We start from the raw sequence: 19,029 nt of genomic DNA on the forward strand, positions 1-19,029 counted from the left end.
GCAGGGGCAGCCTCCATCTCATAGGACCCTTAGAAGCAACTGTTAGGACAATTTGGTTGCCAAGGCAGTGACCTCATTCAGTTCCTGAAGGAAGTGACCTCACCTCACTTCTTTTGTGATGGAACTCTTTGAACTTGGCAACCAGGAAGCCAGGCACCCAGAGCCAGTTTCAGTCCCAGTCCCAGTGGGCTGACTTGTTTGCATTTACCAAGGAGAGAGTCAGTCTTTCTTGGTACCTACTGATGTGAGGATGACCAAATGCCAGGAAAGCTCTGAAGAGGGGACTTTTCTGAGAAAGCAGGTAGTGAGTGGCTCACTGGTGGCTCCTGACAACTTCATTGAGTAGGCCAAGGAGGCCAGATCTGAGAGAGGACGGGCCATTTTGGGGGAACATTGTATGGCCCACCAGTCAGAAGACACTCCAGATAGTCACAGACCTACTTGGGGGAAGGAGGTGCCTTAGTGGGTGTGCGTGTGAGTTTATGGTTTTGTCTCATGTTCTGAGAATAGGTAGGAAAGGCAGTTTGTTTGGTTTGGAGTGGACTGTTTCTAGTAAGTCATTTGACAAGGCGAGTGTTTCTATGTCTCTGTATCCCACTGTATCCCTGGTTGTAGACATTGGAAAAGAGAATGAATCAATGGATGCGTCCTGTCTAGTAGAAAACTTTCCAGCATTCATCCTTTCCAATTTATGAATGGACTGGGGCTTGCCTTATCTATGGGCAACACCTACTATCTTGCTAAGTTCCTGTTTTCTTCCTGAATTCTGGCCACTGTCCAGAATTGGCTCATGGTTTTGTGTCCAAGATATGTACCACCTCCCAGCTCTGTGACATGGCCATGTACTGGATAACTGAAGGGAATGGCAAGCATCTCAGAAAACTCAGATATCAGTGTGACCAGTAAAGTGTCAGTGGAGAAACCCTGCTTTGGGCCTTTTGCTTACCTATTGTTCTGTTGCCCTGACTCTCAGGAAGGTCTTTGCCTCAGGCTACCCCTTTGTGAAGCCTGAAGTAAACAGTTTTCAAATGGAAATGAAGGGGCATCACCTGTGGCTTTTTACTTAATTCCTTTGCAAAGGGATGTGTGTGAATCAGCCTCTTGGCCCTGTGTGAGGCTGTGGCTTAGATTCTCAGCACCTGATGGATTAAAGAAAGATCCCATGTGTGCATCCAAAGCCAAAATGGCAAAAAGAGCAGTCATTGTGGATGAAGCCTCTCACTTTCCTCTGGAAAGTTCCTGACCTCCATCAAGTGAGAATAGGGATCCTTTGGGTCAAATGAGTTCTTCAAAGCCCTGCAGAGGCTATCCCATAGGTTCTTGGGTTTTCTCATGTCTCCAATTCACAGAAAGAATCTATACCCGAAAGTCAGTAGTCCTCAATTTGGAGAAGCAGAGCAGTATTAATGGCAGGCGTATTTGATCACTCCTGGTTCACAGGCCACCCTGACATTAGGCAAATGAGGGGCAAGGGAGCTTATTCTACACACTGTCTTGGGCTGCCCCCTCATGGAAACCTCCAGCCAGAGGTTATGATGAGTGTCTATATGGAAGAAGATGAGGGCCATGTGGCAGTGTTTTGGTTGGAATTGTGGTCATTTCTGTGGCGGTTGGAAGGGATGACTTTGTCCACCTGGGCTTGAACTCTGGCGTGATTCCCCTTAGAGACTGAGTTCTGGTACTGAACTCAGAGAAGTATTGCCATGAATTGTGTTGGGATTTTAGGAGGCCACGCATGAGAGTTGCCCTTGGAAACTGAGATCTAGGCCCAGGGTGGCTTTCCACAGAGCACTGGGAATCTCAGCCAGGATATCACATGATTTTATTCTTAAAGACCTGGCAGCCATAATTGAGAGTCAAAACACACAGGGACCTCACATTGTAGACCTCAATGGGCCTGGCTTGATGTGACCTTTTGGCCACTCTTGGGAAGCCTTGCCTCTGAGTGTTTCTCCAGAGCTTTCATTGAAATGAGCTTCCTCACCATTTAGTGGTTCCTGAATGAATAGAAACCCACAGTGCCTCCAAGTTCATCCTTGAGAAATGGCTTGATAAATACCATGAAATTTTTGAAATTCCCATGACCACGTGGCACTGGAGAACCTTTGGGTGTCCTGTTGCTGATCATGAGTGTACCAGACAGTGCCTTGATTGACTGGGTTTCATGAAAATGGTGTAGAACAGAGATGCCAGTAAGTTGGAGCCTGCTGATTAGTGGGCCTAGAGCAGTGGTGTGCAGGTGTGTGATAAAACGTCTGTGGTGGGGCCATGTGGATCTGCCATTGGCTTCCACATGGCTTGTGACTGACACGGTGCAGCCAGCAGACCCTTATATGTAAAGGCATCTTGTTCTATGGAGAGGTTTCCGGGCAATGTTCAGAATCAGGTTGCTATGGTCAAGGGGGCAAGCTCTGTGGGATAGAAGCCTGGTTGGTGCATTCTCCTAGGACCCTGAGTCAGCACACGTGACAGAACTCCCTCCAGCACTGTGTCCCAGTTGAACTCCTTGTATTTCATGAAGCAAATAGGAAACTCCCAGTGAAGCAGCAAGAAACACCAGGAAAAGTGGAGGATGACCAAATGGCCTCACAGTCCACACAGGGAAACACTTAGACCCCAGTGGCCACAGTTGACCTACAAAGAGAGAATTCAGCACTGCTGCCTCATGTTCATTGGAAAATCAGAAACCATGTCCTCCAGGCCACATAGATGCAGACCAAGCTTTGATGGTCTCACTACAAAGGAAGATAAAGCTCCTGACAACAACATATATTTCAAGGGTCCAACCTCAGAGGCAGTTTCCCAAGAAGTCTATAGGCCAGCAGAGCTCCATGTTTGGGGAGTGTTTATCCTGTCCCTTACTTATGGAAACTCCTCTACCACCTCCAAGGTTGTGAACTCCTGAGCATTTTCCATTGTATATATGTATTCACAGATTTTCTAACTCTTCTCTTCGAATCGTGTCTTACTTGGGGCAAAGGTAATGTCAAGGCATTGTTCTTGATGAGAGTGGGAAGATTTTTGTGTAGCACAGAATTGCATACACATTGGATTCATTTTCCTATTTTCCATTCAAAATACTGAATCCCTGACACTAACCCATACCCTCCTAGACTCTGATTACCAATCCTGATATGATGGAGGAAAATAACACAAACAGAATAGCAATACATGCAGTTCAGAGGAGGCATGGTGTATAATTGGACTTTCCTTTGGCATTATAAAGGCAAGGTGTTATAAATCTAGTCCAATTCAAGAGAAGTAGTTCTCCATGTGTTTGTAAAGTTAACAAGTATGTGAATTCCTGTCTCCCTTTCTCTGTAGCCTATTCAGCACATGTATTTTTACATGCACATATAGAATCCTACCTGGTATCCCACGTACATTCTTGTGAGGAGGCTAACATGGCAGATACAAATTGTGAGAAGAGATCACTCCTCGTAAATGCTGTTGGAACTGAAAATTCAACCTATGGGTGAGCTTTCTACTTGAACAACATGATACATAAATCCATGTTCAGTAAATTAAATATTTTTGGATCTGTGGATGATACATATTTCATGATGAATTTTGATTGGCATATATATTTCGACTTTTTAAAGTCTCTGTGTGTTTGTATTGTTTGAATGTTTGTATATATATATATATATATATATATATATATATATATATACATATATATACACAAACACACACACACACACACACACAGTCTCTCTCTCCAGAATTTTCAAAGTATGAAATATATGTGTCTTATTATACACTCCCTAAATTCATTCATGTTCATGTATGTGGATTTATAATCAACTTTTCCAAAGATTATTCTCAGAAATATTCATCCAGCTGAAATACACATTTGTTTCCTAGTGAATGGTCCTTAGAAATCCTAATATTTCTACAGTAACTGACCGAGTTTAGCATCAATGCAAGTAGATTCCTATGATACATGATGTGTATTTTGACGTTTCTTTTTTTTTTCGACACTGGTACATCACTATTTCTTCAGTTGATGCACATCATAGGATATATATTCCATCCACAAGTTCACAAATTTACAGGCATTTGGTTCACTTTCAATCACTTCCTGCTTCAGAACACATGTACTCCTGTATATTTCTGGACTGGCCTTTTCATGAGACTTCTTTCCAAACACATTATTTTCGATTTCCATAATCACTTTTCAAGCAAATCTCACACAGCCTTCATGGTAAACCAGAACCCTAATATTACCATTAGATATATAACTGGTTGGAATGAATGATTGTGTATCAATATTAGATTTCCTATATATTTTCAGGTATCAGTTCAATCCATTATGTAAATTGGAACCAGTTATACTATTTATTCACAGTATGGTCTATTCATGCATTATCTCTATATTCATAGGCACAAGGTACACCTATTGGTGCCCCCAAATACTAATCAACAAGTCTTCAAGATATTGCTCCCAGAGATGGTGGAAGAAATACTCATGTCACCTGATCTACATATACATTTGATCACAGTGATATTCTGGACACATAATGCAAAGTTCACACTTATGATTGTACCAAAGTCTAAATGGAAAGTGAGCATGGATTACTAAACACATCCTTGTCCAGGGGCCTAATGCTCTCAAATGTCAATCCTATTGGTGACTACACACTTGCTTCGTCCTAAGAGTACATATTCAACCTCAACCCTGTTGAAAATATCTAATCCTATCACTCACTTCATACTTTGACTGATTTCCCAATGTATCTATTGATATCTGCTCTCCTACCTAATTTCCCATATTCATTATTGTGACTGACTCTTCACATGTACTGACATTTACATCTACTCTCTAACTGACACCCTACTGCTAAAGAACTTTTGGTCCAAATGTTATACTCACTCTTCTTCCTAAACCTACTGACTATCTTCCTAATCCTACCTACTATCCCTTTTTGACTGGATGTTCTCTTCCACATTCAATCATCCAAGGTACAAGGTCTTATGCCATTGTATATCAATTTATCTGAGACATCTGTGCAGAATGTAATTCAAAGCTAAGTATCCCAGTCAAGGGCCCAATGCCCTTCTGGGCTTCAAAGCTTACTTAGATTTCTGTTGTCATACATATACTTCACCTATACATTATTATATATATCGCAGGTTCCCAATACCATTCTTCATCCAGTAGAATGATTCCTAACCCAAATCAAACATGTTCTTACCCCTAACCATACACTGTTCCCTCAATCCAACTTTACAGAAGAGCAGGGACAGAGTTGGTCTTACAATAGAGGAATGTAGGGGATCTTCCACCTGCTGAGAACTCAAAGGTCCATGCAGAAATGATCCCTGGAGAAGAAGTAGGCAGCTCTGAAGGACATGAGAGAGCAAAAGTCATCTTCCATGGCAAACAACCTGGTCAGGATGAAGGGTTGTGTCTGTATGAGCCTCTCTCTTCGTAATGTAGACAAGATGGACCAAACCAGGCCTGTGTGGAAAGCTGTTCCTGGGTGCCTATGGAGGATATACCATTCTAACTTGTGAAAGTGTCACAGGAAGCAGGGGCAGCCTCCATCTCATAGGACCCTTGGAAGCAACTGTTAGGACAATTTGGTTGCCAAGGCAGTGACCTCATTCAGTTCCTGAAGGAAGTGACCTCACCTCACTTCTTTTGTGATGGAACTCTTTGGACTTGGCAACCAAGAAGCCAGGCACCCAGAGCCAGTTTCAGTCCCAGTCCCAGTGGGCTGACTTGTTTGCATTTACCAAGGAGAGAGTCAGTCTTTCTTGGTACCTACTGATGTGAGGATGACCAAATGCCAGGAAAGCTCTGAAGAGGGGACTTTTCTGAGAAAGCAGGTAGTGAGTGGCTCACTGGTGGCTCCTGACAACTTCATTGAGTAGGCCAAGGAGGCCAGATCTGAGATAGGACGGGCCATTTTGGGGGAACATTGTATGGCCCACCAGTCAGAAGACACTCCAGATAGTCACAGACCTACTTGGGGGAAGGAGGTGCCTTAGTGGGTGTGGGTGTGAGTTTATGGTTTTGTCTCATGTTCTGAGAATAGGTAGGAAAGGCAGTTTGTTTGGTTTGGAGTGGACTGTTTCTAGTAAGTCATTTGACAAGGCGAGTGTTTCTATGTCTGTGTATCCCACTGTATCCCTGGTTGTAGACATTGGAAAAGAGAATGAATCAATGGATGCGTCCTGTCTAGTAGAAAACTTTCCAGCATTCATCCTTTCCAATTTATGAATGGACTGGGGCTTGCCTTATCTATGGGCAACACCTACTATCTTGCTAAGTTCCTGTTTCCTTCCTGAATTCTGGCCACTCTCCAGAATTGGCTCATGGTTTTGTGTCCAAGATATGTACCACCTCCCAGCTCTGTGACATGGCCATGTACTGGATAACTGAAGGGAATGGCAAGCATCTCAGAAAACTGAGATATCAGTGTGACCAGTAAAGTGTCAGTGGAGAAACCCTGCTTTGGGCCTTTTGCTTACCTATTGTTCTGTTGCCCTGACTCTCAGGAAGGTCTTTGCCTCAGGCTACCCCTTTGTGAAGCCTGAAGTAAACAGTTTTCAAATGGAAATGAAGGGGCATCACCTGTGGCTTTTTGCTTAATTCCTTTGCAAAGGGATGTGTGTGAATCAGCCTCTTGGCCCTGTGTGAGGCTGTGGCTTAGATTCTCAGCACCTGATGGATTAAAGAAAGATCCCATGTGTGCATCCAAAGCCAAAATGGCAAAAAGAGCAGTCATTGTGGATGAAGCCTCTCACTTTCCTCTGGAAAGTTCCTGACCTCCATCAAGTGAGAATAGGGATCCTTTGGGTCAAATGAGTTCTTCAAAGCCCTGCAGAGGCTATCCCATAGGTTCTTGGGTTTTCTCATGTCTCCAATTCACAGAAAGAATCTATACCCGAAAGTCAGTAGTCCTCAATTTGGAGAAGCAGAGCAGTATTAATGGCAGGCGTATTTGATCACTCCTGGTTCACAGGCCACCCTGACATTAGGCAAATGAGGGGCAAGGGAGCTTATTCTACACACTGTCTTGGGCTGCCCCCTCATGGAAACCTCCAGCCAGAGGTTATGATGAGTGTCTATATGGAAGAAGATGAGGGCCATGTGGCAGTGTTTTGGTTGGAATTGTGGTCATTTCTGTGGCGGTTGGAAGGGATGACTTTGTCCACCTGGGCTTGAACTCTGGCGTGATTCCCCTTAGAGACTGAGTTCTGGTACTGAACTCAGAGAAGTATTGCCATGAATTGTGTTGGGATTTTAGGAGGCCACGCATGAGAGTTGCCCTTGGAAACTGAGATCTAGGCCCAGGGTGGCTTTCCACAGAGCACTGGGAATCTCAGCCAGGATATCACATGATTTTATTCTTAAAGACCTGGCAGCCATAATTGAGAGTCAAAACACACAGGGACCTCACATTGTAGACCTCAATGGGCCTGGCTTGATGTGACCTTTTGGCCACTCTTGGGAAGCCTTGCCTCTGAGTGTTTCTCCAGAGCTTTCATTGAAATGAGCTTCCTCACCATTTAGTGGTTCCTGAATGAATAGAAACCCACAGTGCCTCCAAGTTCATCCTTGAGAAATGGCTTGATAAATACCATGAAATTTTTGAAATTCCCATGACCACGTGGCACTGGAGAACCTTTGGATGTCCTGTTGCTGATCATGAGTGTACCAGACAGTGCCTTGATTGACTGGGTTTCATGAAAATGGTGTAGAACAGAGATGCCAGTAAGTTGGAGCCTGCTGATTAGTGGGCCTAGAGCAGTGGTGTGCAGGTGTGTGATAAAACATCTGTGGTGGGGCCATGTGGATCTGCCATTGGCTTCCACATGGCTTGTGACTGACACGGTGCAGCCAGCAGACCCTTATATGTAAAGGCATCTTGTTCTATGGAGAGGTTTCCGGGCAATGTTCAGAATCAGGTTGCTATGGTCAAGGGGGCAAGCTCTGTGGGATAGGAGCCTGGTTGGTGCATTCTCCTAGGACCCTGAGTCAGCACACGTGACAGAACTCCCTCCAGCACTGTGTCCCAGTTGAACTCCTTGTATTTCATGAAGCAAATAGGAAACTCCCAGTGAAGCAGCAAGAAACACCAGGAAAAGTGGAGGATGACCAAATGGCCTCACAGTCCACACGGGAAAACACTTAGACCCCAGTGGCCACAGTTGACCTACAAAGAGAGAATTCAGCACTGCTGCCACATGTTCATTGGAAAATCAGAAACCATGTCCTCCAGGCCACATAGATGCAGACCAAGCTTTGATGGTCTCACTACAAAGGAAGATAAAGCTCCTGACAACAACATATATTTCAAGGGTCCAACCTCAGAGGCAGTTTCCCAAGAAGTCTTTAGGCCAGCAGAGCTCCATGTTTGGGGAGTGTTTATCCTGTCCCTTACTTATGGAAACTCCTCTACCACCTCCAAGGTTGTGAACTCCTGAGCATTTTCCAGTGTATATATGTATTCACAGATTTTCTAACTCTTCTCTTCGAATCGTGTCTTACTTGGGGCAAAGGTAATGTCAAGGCATTGTTCTTGATGAGAGTGGGAAGATTTTTGTGTAGCACAGAATTGCATACACATTGGATTCATTTTCCTATTTTCCATTCAAAATACTGAATCCCTGACACTAACCCATACCCTCCTAGACTCTGATTACCAATCCTGATATGATGGAGGAAAATAACACAAACAGAATAGCAATACATGCAGTTCAGAGGAGGCATGGTGTATAATTGGACTTTCCTTTGGCATTATAAAGGCAAGGTGTTATAAATCTAGTCCAATTTAAGAGAAGTAGTTCTCCATGTGTTTGTAAAGTTAACAAGTATGTGAATTCCTGTCTCCCTTTCTCTGTAGCCTATTCAGCACATGTATTTTTACATGCACATATAGAATCCTACCTGGTATCCCACGTACATTCTTGTGAGGAGGCTGACATGGCAGATACAAATTGTGAGAAGAGATCACTCCTCGTAAAAGCTGTTGGAACTGAAAATTCAACCTATGGGTGTTCTTTCTACTTGAACAACATGATACATAAATCCATGTTCAGTAAATTAAATATTTTTGGATCTGTGGATGATACATATTTCATGATGAATTTTGATTGGCATATATATTTCGCCTTTTTAAAGTCTCTGTGTGTTTGTATTGTTTGAATGTATATATATATATATATATATATATATATATATTTATATATATATATATATATATATATACACAAACACACACACACATACACAGTCTCTCTCTCCAGATTTTTCAAAGTATGAAATATATGTGTCTTATTATACACTCCCTAAATTCATTCATGTTCATGTATGTGGATTTATAATCATCTTTTCCAAAGATTATTCTCAGAAATATTCATCCACCTGAAATACACATTTGTTTCCTAGTGAATGGTCCTTAGAAATCCTAATATTTCTACAGTAACTGACCGAGTTTAGCATCAATGCAAGTAGATTCCTATGATACATGATGTGTATTTTGACGTTTCTTTTTTTTTTCGACACTGGTACATCACTATTTCTTCAGTTGATGCACATCATAGGATATATATTCCATCCACAAGTTCACAAATTTACAGGCATTTGGTTCACTTTCAATCACTTCCTGATTCAGAACACATGTACTCCTGTATATTTCTGGACTGGCCTTTTCATGAGACTTCTTTCCAAACACATTATTTTCGATTTCCATAATCACTTTTCAAGCAAATCTCACACAGCCTTCATGGTAAACCAGAACCCTAATATTACCATTAGATATATAACTAGTTGGAATGAATGATTGTGTATCAATATTAGATTTCCTATATATTTTCAGGTATCAGTTCAATCCATTATGTAAATTGGAACCAGTTATACTATTTATTCACAGTATGGTCTATTCATGCATTATGTGTATATTCATAGACACAAGGTACACCTATTGGTGCCCCCAAATACTAATCAACACGTCTTCAAGATATTGCTCCCAGAAACGGTGGAAGAAATACTCATGTCACCTGATCTACATATACATTTGATCACAGTGATATTCTGGACACATAATGCAAAGTTCACACTTATGATTGTTCCAAAGTCTAAATGGAAAGTGAGCATGGATTACTAAACACATCCTTGTCCAGGGGCCTAATGCTCTCAAATGTCAATCCTATTGGTGACTACACAGTTGCTTCGTCCTAAGAGTACATATTCAACCTCAACCCTGTTGAAAATATCTAATCCTATCACTCACTTTATACTTTGACTGATTTCCCAATGTCTCTATTGATATCTGCTCTCCTACCTAATTTCCCATATTCATTATTGTGACTGACTCTTCACATGTGCTGACATTTACATCTACTCTCTAACTGACACCCTACTGCTAAAGAACTTTTGGTCCAAATGTTATACTCACTCTTCTTCCTAAACCTACTGACTATCTTCCTAATCCTACCTACTATCCCTTTTTGACTGGATGTTCTCTTCCACATTCAATCATCCAAGGTACAAGGTCTTATGCCATTGTATATCAATTTATCTGAGACATCTGTGCAGAATGTAATTCAAAGCTAAGTATCCCAGTCAAGGGCCCAATGCCCTTCTGGGCTTCAAAGCTTACTTAGATTTCTGTTGTCATACATATACTTCACCTATACATTATTATATATATCGCAGGTTCCCAATACCATTCTTCATCCAGTAGAATGATTCCTAACCCAAATCAAACATGTTCTTACCCCTAACCATACACTGTTCCCTCAATCCAACTTTACAGAAGAGCAGGGACAGAGTTGGTCTTACAATAGAGGAATGTAGGGGATCTTCCACCTGCTGAGAACTCAAAGGTCCATGCAGAAATGATCCCTGGAGAAGAAGTAGGCAGCTCTGAAGGACATGAGAGAGCAAAAGTCATCTTCCATGGCAAACAACCTGGTCAGGATGAAGGGTTGTGTCTGTATGAGCCTCTCTCTTCGTAATGTAGACAAGATGGACCAAACCAGGCCTGTGTGGAAAGCTGTTCCTGGGTGCCTATGGAGGATATACCATTCTAACTTGTGAAAGTGTCACAGGAAGCAGGGGCAGCCTCCATCTCATAGGACCCTTGGAAGCAACTGTTAGGACAATTTGGTTGCCAAGGCAGTGACCTCATTCAGTTCCTGAAGGAAGTGACCTCACCTCACTTCTTTTGTGATGGAACTCTTTGAACTTGGCAACCAGGAAGCCAGGCACCCAGAGCCAGTTTCAGTCCCAGTCCCAGTGGGCTGACTTGTTTGCATTTACCAAGGAGAGAGTCAGTCTTTCTTGGTACCTACTGATGTGAGGATGACCAAATGCCAGGAAAGCTCTGAAGAGGGGACTTTTCTGAGAAAGCAGGTAGTGAGTGGCTCACTGGTGGCTCCTGACAACTTCATTGAGTAGGCCAAGGAGGCCAGATCTGAGAGAGGACGGGCCATTTTGGGGGAACATTGTATGGCCCACCAGTCAGAAGACACTCCAGATAGTCACAGACCTACTTGGGGGAAGGAGGTGCCTTAGTGGGTGTGGGTGTGAGTTTATGGTTTTTGTCTCATGTTCTGAGAATTGGTAGGAAAGGCAGTTTGTTTGGTTTGGAGTGGACTGTTTCTAGTAAGTCATTTGACAAGGCGAGTGTTTCTATGTCTGTGTATCCCACTGTATCCCTGGTTGTAGACATTGGAAAAGAGAATGAATCAATGGATGCGTCCTGTCTAGTAGAAAACTTTCCAGCATTCATCCTTTCCAATTTATGAATGGACTGGGGCTTGCCTTATCTATGGGCAACACCTACTATCTTGCTAAGTTCCTGTTTTCTTCCTGAATTCTGGCCACTCTCCAGAATTGGCTCATGGTTTTGTGTCCAAGATATGTACCACCTCCCAGCTCTGTGACATGGCCATGTACTGGATAACTGAAGGGAATGGCAAGCATCTCAGAAAACTCAGATATCAGTGTGACCAGTAAAGTGTCAGTGGAGAAACCCTGCTTTGGGCCTTTTGCTTACCTATTGTTCTGTTGCCCTGACTCTCAGGAAGGTCTTTGCCTCAGGCTACCCCTTTGTGAAGCCTGAAGTAAACAGTTTTCAAATGGAAATGAAGGGGCATCACCTGTGGCTTTTTACTTAATTCCTTTGCAAAGGGATGTGTGTGAATCAGCCTCTTGGCCCTGTGTGAGGCTGTGGCTTACATTCTCAGCACCTGATGGATTAAAGAAAGATCCCATGTGTGCATCCAAAGCCAAAATGGCAAAAAGAGCAGTCATTGTGGATGAAGCCTCTCACTTTCCTCTGGAAAGTTCCTGACCTCCATCAAGTGAGAATAGGGATCCTTTGGGTCAAATGAGTTCTTCAAAGCCCTGCAGAGGCTATCCCATAGGTTCTTGGGTTTTCTCATGTCTCCAATTCACAGAAAGAATCTATACCCGAAAGTCAGTAGTCCTCAATTTGGAGAAGCAGAGCAGTATTAATGGCAGGCGTATTTGATCACTCCTGGTTCACAGGCCACCCTGACATTAGGCAAATGAGGGGCAAGGGAGCTTATTCTACACACTGTCTTGGGCTGCCCCCTCATGGAAACCTCCAGCCAGAGGTTATGATGAGTGTCTATATGGAAGAAGATGAGGGCCATGTGGCAGTGTTTTGGTTGGAATTGTGGTCATTTCTGTGGCGGTTGGAAGGGATGACTTTGTCCACCTGGGCTTGAACTCTGGCGTGATTCCCCTTAGAGACTGAGTTCTGGTACTGAACTCAGAGAAGTATTGCCATGAATTGTGTTGGGATTTTAGGAGGCCACGCATGAGAGTTGCCCTTGGAAACTGAGATCTAGGCCCAGGGTGGCTTTCCACAGAGCACTGGGAATCTCAGCCAGGATATCACATGATTTTATTCTTAAAGACCTGGCAGCCATAATTGAGAGTCAGAACACACAGGGACCTCACATTGTGGACCTCAATGGGCCTGGCTTGATGTGACCTTTTGGCCACTCTTGGGAAGCCTTGCCTCTGAGTGTTTCTCCAGAGCTTTCATTGAAATGAGCTTCCTCACCATTTAGTGGTTTCTGAATGAATAGAAACCCACAGTGCCTCCAAGTTCATCCTTGAGAAATGGCTTGGTAAATACCATGAAATTTTTGAAATTCCCATGACCACGTGGCACTGGAGAACCTTTGGATGTCCTGTTGCTGATCATGAGTGTACCAGACAGTGCCTTGATTGACTGGGTTTCATGAAAATGGTGTAGAACACAGATGCCAGTAAGTTGGAGCCTGCTGATTAGTGGGCCTAGAGCAGTGGTGTGCAGGTGTGTGATAAAACATCTGTGGTGGGGCCATGTGGATCTGCCATTGGCTTCCACATGGCTTGTGACTGACACGGTGCAGCCAGCAGACCCTTATATGTAAAGGCATCTTGTTCTATGGAGAGGTTTCCGGGCAATGTTCAGAATCAGGTTGCTATGGTCAAGGGGGCAAGCTCTGTGGGATAGAAGCCTGGTTGGTGCATTCTCCTAGGACCCTGAGTCAGCACACGTGACAGAACTCCCTCCAGCACTGTGTCCCAGTTGAACTCCTTGTATTTCATGAAGCACATAGGAAACTCCCAGTGAAGCAGCAAGAAACACCAGGAAAAGTGGAGGATGACCAAATGGCCTCACAGTCCACACAGGGAAACACTTAGACCCCAGTGGCCACAGTTGACCTACAAAGAGAGAATTCAGCACTGCTGCCTCATGTTCATTGGAAAATCAGAAACCATGTCCTCCAGGCCACATAGATGCAGACCAAGCTTTGATGGTCTCACTACAAAGGAAGATAAAGCTCCTGACAACAACATATATTTCAAGGGTCCAACCTCAGAGGCAGTTTCCCAAGAAGTCTTTAGGCCAGCAGAGCTCCATGTTTGGGGAGTGTTTATCCTGTCCCTTACTTATGGAAACTCCTCTACCACCTCCAAGGTTGTGAACTCCTGAGCATTTTCCATTGTATATATGTATACACAGATTTTCTAACTCTTCTCTTTGAATCGTGTCTTACTTGGGGCAAAGGTAATGTCAAGGCATTGTTCTTGATGAGAGTGGGAAGATTTTTGTGTAGCACAGAATTGCATACACATTGGATTCATTTTCCTATTTTCCATTCAAAATACTGAATCCCTGACACTAGCCCATACCCTCCTATACTCTGATTACCAATCCTGATATGATGGAGGAAAATAACACAAAGAGAATAGCAATACATGCAGTTCAGAGGAGGCATGGTGTATAATTGGACTTTCCTTTGGCATTATAAAGGCAAGGTGTTATAAATCTAATCCAATTTAAGAGAAGTAGTTCTCCATGTGTTTGTAAAGTTAACAAGTATGTGAATTCCTGTCTCCCTTTCTCTGTAGCCTATTCAGCACATGTATTTTTACATGCACGTATAGAATCCTACCTGGTATCCCACGTACATTCTTGTGAGGAGGCTGACATGGCAGATACAAATTGTGAGAAGAGATCACTCCTCGTAAATGCTGTTGGAACTGAAAATTCAACCTATGGGTGAGCTTTCTACTTGAACAACATGATACATAAATCCATGTTCAGTAAATTAAATATTTTTGGATCTGTGGATGTTACATATTTCATAATGAATTTTGATTGGCATATATATTTCGACTTTTTAAAGTCTCTGTGTGTTTGTATTGTTTGAATGTATGTATATATATATATATATATATATATATATATATACACACAAACACACACACACACACACACACACACACACAGTCTTTCTCTCCAGATTTTTCAAAGTATGAAGTATATGTGTCTTATTATACACTCCCTAATTTTGTGGTGATCCGTTTCTGTGAACTGTGGCCGCCATTACAAGATGGCGCTGGTTTCCCCTGTAGTCTGTGACAAACAACTCCTTATCAGAATGAGTTGACGTGCTGTGACTTGGCACCCTATGAGAAAAGTCCACGTGGCAGCTTCGCATTGGGGCTTGAGGTGCTTTATTAAGGCTGGGAGGGGCATCCAGGAGATAGAAGAAAAAGTATCAAGGACCTGAATAAACTGCTGAGAGAAGATTCCCGAGTTGCGTCTTCCTTGCGGGCAAGGGGTCGCGACATAAATTCATTCATGTTCATGTATGTGGATTTATAATCATCTTTTCCAAAGATTATTCTCAGAAATATTAATCCACCTGAAATACACATTTGTTTCCTAGTGAATGGTCCTTAGAAATCCTAATATTTCTACAGTAACTGACCGAGTTTAGCATCAATGCAACTGGATTCCTATGATACATGATGTGTATTTTGACGTTTCTTTTTTTTTTTTCGACACTGGTACATCACTATTTCTTCAGTTGATGCACATCATAGGATATATATTTCATCCACAAGTTCACAAATTTACAGGCATTTGGTTCACTTTCAATCACTTCCTGCTTCAGAACACATGTACTCCTGTATATTTCTGGACTGGCCTTTTCATGAGACTTCTTTCCAAACACATTATTTTCGATTTCCATAATCACTTTTCAAGCAAATCTCACACAGCCTTCATGGTAAACCAGAACCCTAATATTACCATTAGATATATAACTGGTTGGAATGAATGATTGTGTATCAATATTAGATTTCCTATATATTTTCAGGTATCAGTTCAATCCATTATGTAAATTGGAACCAGTTATACTATTTATTCACAGTATGGTCTATTCATGCATTATCTCTATATTCATAGACACAAGGTACACCTATTGGTGCCCCCAAATACTAATCATCACGTCTTCAAGATATTGCTCCCAGAAATGGTGGAAGAAATACTCATGTCACCTGATCTACATATACATTTGATCACAGTGATATTCTGGACACATAATGCAAAGTTCACACTTATGATTGTACCAAAGTCTAAATGGAAAGTGAGCATGGATTACTAAACACATCCTTGTCCAGGGGCCTAATGCTCTCAAATGTCAATCCTATTGGTGACTACACAGTTGCTTCGTCCTAAGAGTACATATTCAACCTCAACCCTGTTGAAAATATCTAATCCTATCACTCACTTTATACTTTGACTGATTTCCCAATGTCTCTATTGATATCTGCTCTCCTACCTAATTTCCCATATTCATTATTGTGACTGACTCTTCACATGTGCTGACATTTACATCTACTCTCTAACTGACACCCTACTGCTAAAGAACTTTTGGTCCAAATGTTATACTCACTCTTCTTCCTAAACCTACTGACTATCTTCCTAATCCTACCTACTATCCCTTTTTGACTGGATGTTCTCTTCCACATTCAATCATCCAAGGTACAAGGTCTTATGCCATTGTATATCAATTTATCTGAGACATCTGTGCAGAATGTAATTCAAAGCTAAGTATCCCAGTCAAGGGCCCAATGCCCTTCTGGGCTTCAAAGCTTACTTAGATTTCTGTTGTCATACATATACTTCACCTATACATTATTATATATATCGCAGGTTCCCAATACCATTCTTCATCCAGTAGAATGATTCCTAACCCAAATCAAACATGTTCTTACCCCTAACCATACACTGTTCCCTCAATCCAACTTTACAGAAGAGCAGGGACAGACTTGGTCTTACAATAGAGGAATGTAGGGGATCTTCCACCTGCTGAGAACTCAAAGGTCCATGCAGAAATGATCCCTGGAGAAGAAGTAGGCAGCTCTGAAGGACATGAGAGAGCAAAAGTCATCTTCCATGGCAAACAACCTGGTCAGGATGAAGGGTTGTGTCTGTATGAGCCTCTCTCTTCTTAATGTAGACAAGATGGACCAAACCAGGCCTGTGTGGAAAGCTGTTCCTGGGTGCCTATGGAGGATATACCATTCTAACTTGTGAAAGTGTCACAGGAAGCAGGGGCAGCCTCCATCTCATAGGACCCTTGGAAGCAACTGTTAGGACAATTTGGTTGCCAAGGCAGTGACCTCATTCAGTTCCTGAAGGAAGTGACCTCACCTCACTTCTTTTGTGATGGAACTCTTTGAACTTGGCAACCAGGAAGCCAGGCACCCAGAGCCAGTTTCAGTCCCAGTCCCAGTGGGCTGACTTGTTTGCATTTACCAAGGAGAGAGTCAGTCTTTCTTGGTACCTACTGATGTGAGGATGACCAAATGCCAGGAAAGCTCTGAAGAGGGGACTTTTCTGAGAAAGCAGGTAGTGAGTGGCTCACTGGTGGCTCCTGACAACTTCATTGAGTAGGCCAAGGAGGCCAGATCTGAGAGAGGACGGGCCATTTTGGGGGAACATTGTATGGCCCACCAGTCAGAAGACACTCCAGATAGTCACAGACCTACTTGAGGGAAGGAGGTGCCTTAGTGGGTGTGGGTGTGAGTTTATGGTTTTGTCTCATGTTCTGAGAATAGGTAGGAAAGGCAGTTTGTTTGGTTTGGAGTGGACTGTTTCTAGTAAGTCATTTGACAAGGCGAGTGTTTCTATGTCTGTGTATCCCACTGTATCCCTGGTTGTAGACATTGGAAAAGAGAATGAATCAATGGATGCGTCCTGTCTAGTAGAAAACTTTCCAGCATTCATCCTTTCCAATTTATGAATGGACTGGGGCTTGCCTTATCTATGGGCAACACCTACTATCTTGATAAGTTCCTGTTTTCTTCCTGAATTCTGGCCACTCTCCAGAATTGGCTCACGGTTTTGTGTCCAAGATATGTACCACCTCCCAGCTCTGTGTCATGTCCATGTACTGGATAACTGAAGGGAATGGCAAGCATCTCAGAAAACTCAGATATCAGTGTGACCAGTAAAGTGTCAGTGGAGAAACCCTGCTTTGGGCCTTTTGCTTACCTATTGTTCTGTTGCCCTGACTCTCAGGAAGGTCTTTGCCTCAGGCTACCCCTTTGTGAAGCCTGAAGTAAACAGTTTTCAAATGGAAATGAAGGGGCATCACCTGTGGCTTTTTACTTAATTCCTTTGCAAAGGGATGTGTGTGAATCAGCCTCTTGGCCCTGTGTGAGGCTGTGGCTTAGATTCTCAGCACCTGATGGATTAAAGAAAGATCCCATGTGTGCATCCAAAGCCAAAATGGCAAAAAGAGCAGTCATTGTGGATGAAGCCTCTCACTTTCCTCTGGAAAGTTCCTGACCTCCATCAAGTGAGAATAGGGATCCTTTGGGTCAAATGAGTTCTTCAAAGCCCTGCAGAGGCTATCCCATAGGTTCTTGGGTTTTCTCATGTCTCCAATTCACAGAAAGAATCTATACCCGAAAGTCAGTAGTCCTCAATTTGGAGAAGCAGAGCAGTATTAATGGCAGGCGTATTTGATCACTCCTGGTTCACAGGCCACCCTGACATTAGGCAAATGAGGGGCAAGGGAGCTTATTCTACACACTGTCTTGGGCTGCCCCCTCATGGAAACCTCCAGCCAGAGGTTATGATGAGTGTCTATATGGAAGAAGATGAGGGCCATGTGGCAGTGTTTTGGTTGGAATTGTGGTCATTTCTGTGGCGGTTGGAAGGGATGACTTTGTCCACCTGGGCTTGAACTCTGGCGTGATTCCCCTTAGAGACTGAGTTCTGGTACTGAACTCAGAGAAGTATTGCCATGAATTGTGTTGGGATTTTAGGAGGCCACGCATGAGAGTTGCCCTTGGAAACTGAGATCTAGGCCCAGGGTGGCTTTCCACAGAGCACTGGGAATCTCAGCCAGGATATCACATGATTTTATTCTTAAAGACCTGGCAGCCATAATTGAGAGTCAAAACACACAGGGACCTCACATTGTAGACCTCAATGGGCCTGGCTTGATGTGACCTTTTGGCCACTCTTGGGAAGCCTTGCCTCTGAGTGTTTCTCCAGAGCTTTCATTGAAATGAGCTTCCTCACCATTTAGTGGTTCCTGAATGAATAGAAACCCACAGTGCCTCCAAGTTCATCCTTGAGAAATGGCTTGATAAATACCATGAAATTTTTGAAATTCCCATGACCACGTGGCACTGGAGAACCTTTGGTTGTCCTGTTGCTGATCATGAGTGTACCAGAC

This window comes from Urocitellus parryii, chromosome 5, assembly GCF_045843805.1.
Source record: "Urocitellus parryii isolate mUroPar1 chromosome 5, mUroPar1.hap1, whole genome shotgun sequence".
In the NCBI taxonomy this organism is placed as follows: domain Eukaryota; kingdom Metazoa; phylum Chordata; class Mammalia; order Rodentia; family Sciuridae; genus Urocitellus; species Urocitellus parryii.